This window comes from Rutidosis leptorrhynchoides, chromosome 3 (genome assembly GCF_046630445.1).
Source record: "Rutidosis leptorrhynchoides isolate AG116_Rl617_1_P2 chromosome 3, CSIRO_AGI_Rlap_v1, whole genome shotgun sequence".
Classification (NCBI taxonomy): domain Eukaryota; kingdom Viridiplantae; phylum Streptophyta; class Magnoliopsida; order Asterales; family Asteraceae; genus Rutidosis; species Rutidosis leptorrhynchoides.
The window spans coordinates 71,342,851-71,347,010 of record NC_092335.1 but is presented as its reverse complement, the minus strand read 5'-3'; the positions used below and the strand labels follow the sequence as shown (position 1 = coordinate 71,347,010).

The following is a 4,160-nucleotide window of genomic DNA, read 5'->3' as shown; positions in this document are numbered from 1 at the left end:
GTGAGTCTCGTGTAGTTCGGACTCATGATGACTCGTGTAGTTCGGTCATCTTATTGAGGTGGTAATCTCGTGTGGTTTCGAATTACTAAGGCTCGTGTAGTTCGGCCAACCTCGATAGTGTTGTGTTGTTGAAGATAGTAATCTCGTGTGGTTTCGGATTACTAAGGCTCGTGTAGTTCGGCCAATCTTCATTGCGGTGTTTGGTATTCGGTAATGGGTTAAGGGGTTAACCTTATTCGTTTATATATATTGTTATATATATATATATATATATATATATATATATATATATATATATATATATATATATATATATATATATATATATATATATATATATATATTGATGCATTGTTGTGATGTAGCTAACCCTCCGGGTGTAGCTTATTGGCGTTGTTCACCTCGTCGTTGGTGAACTTATATCTTGTTGATGTATCTTTAGCTCGTTACTTAGTGATTGTACGGTATGCTTAGACTAGCTTGCCTTTATGCTTGGATGCTCCGGTATGCGTGATTATTTGTGTGGCGTGTCCATTTTATGGATATATATGTATGTAGTATATTCTCACTCACTAAGCGTTAGCTTACCCTCTCGTTCTTTACATTTTTATAGATTGCATGGATGCGATGGCTCGGGTAAGCGCGGGGACTAGTGGACTTGCGTAGTTTGCTTTAGAAGACTTGCTTTTGGTTCGATTAGGATTGGGTAGCGTATCCCCAATCCCATGCTCGGTCTATGTTTGTATAAACTAAATTGGGTCGAAATGGTCACCTTGTGGTAATTTGGGTCGATGTGGGCCCGGTGTTGTAAAACTCGGTTTTATTATGGAAAACTCTTAGTTTCAATTATTATAACACATTGTGAAAGTGTTTTGGTTTAAAAGTGTCGGGAAGCGGGTTTTTCGCCCGTGTGTAATTGTTAAACTGATCAGAACTTTTTAGTGTATTTGGACGCCGTCCAGTCCTTTAGAGCTGGACGCCGTCCAGATAGCTGGACGCCGTCCAGATAGCTGGACGCCGTCCAGATGAACTGTCCCAGAATTTTTTTTTTTTTTTTTTTTTTTACGTTTTTGGATGGATAACGGGTTGGGTTGTTACAAGTGGTATCAGAGCATGGTCTAAGGGATTTAGGTGACTTGAGATAGGTGCCTAGACTTAGACTTTTGTGTGTGCTTAATTTGTTGCGGGACTTGTAGGAGTACGGGTCGGAATGGGTTATAGTTAGTGCCTTGTTTTTAGGAGGACTAACGTTTATATTAATATGTGGATATTATTAATATGTGATTGCGTTGTGTTTTGTTTATGTTTGCGTTTGCATATATCATCGAGCGAGGCGGTCGTTGTACTAACGAGCCGATACGGCATGTATGCGTAATGAGTACTTGCAAACCTTATTACAGGTGCAAATCGTGTCTAGCAAGTGATGTACGACGAGTGTTTAGCAAGATGGGGTGGTGTTGTGTATGTGCTTTATACGTTCGTGATCTAATCGCTTTTGCATTCCTTAGAATGGCGACCGGAAACGGGATCGAGAAGAATGATCTAGAGTTTAACGCTAGAGTTGCGGCCGCCGTTACGGAGCGAATGAGTGCGTTTCGAGAAGAAATGGATAGGAAGTATTCCGAATCTCGGAGTAGTGGTAAAATGGAGCATTGTCTTAAGAGCTTCATGAGGACTAGACCCCCGATGTACGACGGAGAACCGGATCCTTTGATAAGCACAACTTGGATCTCGGATGTCGAAGGGAGTTTTCGTACTATTGAATCCCCTCCTGAGAAGAGGACAAGACTCGCTACCAGTTTGTTGCGGGGTAGGGCGAAGGATTGGTTGGATGGTAAGATTGATCTTGTCGGTGGTGAACCGTTTATGGCGTTATCATGGGACGAATTTAAGAAGGAATTCTTCGAGGAGTTCCGAACTTCAGCCGATTTGTCAGAAATGCGTAATGAGTTGCGAAATTTGCAACAGGGCTCTATGGATTTGAATACTCTCAAGACGACCTTTATGGCGAAGGCTCGTTTTTGCCCGGAGTATTTGGGGAATGATCATTTGTTGATACAAGATTTCTATTGGACTTTGAATGATGACTTGAAGAATAAAATTAGCCGGGGTCAAGCGAAATCGTTTGCGAAATTATTCGACTTGGCTAGAGGTTTCGAGTCGTATTCGCGATCGAAGAAGTGTGAACCTTCAAGTGAGAGAAGGGTTGTTTCGTATGGTGCTCCGAGTAAGAGGACTAAGGGTCCGAGTGTGAGCACGGGTGGTACATGGACGAATATACCGGATTCTAGTGTGTCTAGATGTTACAATTGTGGCGTGAGGGGTCACAAGTCTTGGGAATGTTCGGTACCAAAGGGTGATGGCATGGTGTGCTTCAATTGCCATGAAGAAGGACATCGTAAGTCGGAATGTCCCAAGTTAGCGGGGACGGGTGCGGCAAGGAGACGTTAAGGTACGTTTCGTTTTAATAAATATGTCATTTGATTATTTATTAAGTGCCGTTTGAATTTGAGTTTATTAAATACATTATCTTTGTTGTGTTTCAGGTATGATACTCAACTAATCACATTAGTCCGAAAAGTATTCAAATTTCTGTTATGTAACCAGGTTTCACCAAGGGGTAAAAAGGTGTTACCGCCCTTCTGAAGAGGTATCAATAGGGCTTTACTAGATGACTTAGAACATAACCAAGTAATTGTTTTCGGATTGCCCGTTTGGCCCTCTTTCGCCTGTGCAGTCCTTAACAAGCTAACCATATATTTTTCTCTTTTAATTTATTTTTACTTTTTTAACATGGTAGTTTTTGTTTTCATGAGGTATTTTGAGGATTTTTGTAGGATGACTTACAAGTAGAGCTAGAACTTGATCGGATATTGCCGCGATTTTGTTGATGGGAGGTGGAAGGTATGGGCCCGTTAAGAAAACCGCAAAGGCTCTTGCGGAATCTTTATTCGATAAAGAAATATGGAAGCCAATGGGAGAAATTGTAGTAATATGTGGTCGAAACAAAGCTTTAGCTTCTTTACTTCAATCTTTACAATGAAAGATCCCCGTTAAGGTAAGAAAAATTACATTTTATTGTAGGTGGCAACTTTGACCCATCTACTCATGGATGAATTGATTCGGGTATCTTTTATTTGTAATGGGTCAAACAAGTTGTGAGTATTTGAAAGTGCATTTTTTAATAGGTTAGAGGATTTGAGACACAAATGCAGAAATGCAGAAATGGATGGGTGCTAGTGACTGCATAATAACCAAGGTACGATCTTTTCAGTGTATTGATCATCTAACCAGGTCAGTAACTCAAATATATCATATGGGGAACCTTCATATTCATTTGTTTATGAATCTCGGGGTTAGAAGATTCGAACTTTAGGTGTAATACTTGCACAATATTACATATCTTCTGCAAAAGTTTTCGTCTAAAGGCTTGCATCTTTTTAAGATTTTGGGGTATTAACTTATTATGTCAGATTTTGTAGGCTGGTCCTAACACAATTGATGAGGCGTTCATAAGAGGTCTACCGATTATCCTTAATGAGTATATACCAGGACAAATATGTAAAGTCTACTTATACGTGCTTTACTTTGTATTATATACGTATTTTCAAGAATGCGTGGTTTTTGACATATAAGATTAGTATCAGTATTAACATTAAAATGTACAGTTGATGAATTTTTTTAATTTTTTTAAATTTTTTTTTTTTATCATTTTTGCTTTAATTATTAGCGTGTTACATATAATTAGCTAAACATGTTTTTTACAATGAGCCAACTTTTTTTTAACAAAACGATTTTATGAGGTTGTATGCATCAGAAAAGCACTTTGTGTTTTGACCTGTTCGTACCTTTCCCTTTTAGCAAACTTAACTGATACGACGCGTATGATTTTTTTGAGAAAAACACTACCCAGATCAGTTTCTTTCATAAGTCACCTGATTAAAGTCAATAGGAATTATGTTAGCATTAAAACATTGCTTAATTATTACTTATTGTGTTATGTTTTGGACCAACAGGGCAAGGGAAATGTGCTATACGTGGTGAGCAATGGTGCGAGAGTGTTTACTCGAAGCCCAAAGGAGACAACTTGAATAGTGGTTCGATGGTTCACCACCAACTCAGATGAACTCAAGAAATGGGTCAAGTTCGCCACTACATAG

The 4,160-nt window shown here is 39.0% G+C and overlaps 1 pseudogene; it reads left to right on the top strand.

Annotated features, from left to right (window-relative positions):
• The first annotated feature begins 1,509 nt into the window (after positions 1-1,509).
• On the top strand, positions 1,510-4,160 carry LOC139900086 (probable monogalactosyldiacylglycerol synthase 3, chloroplastic; annotated as a pseudogene).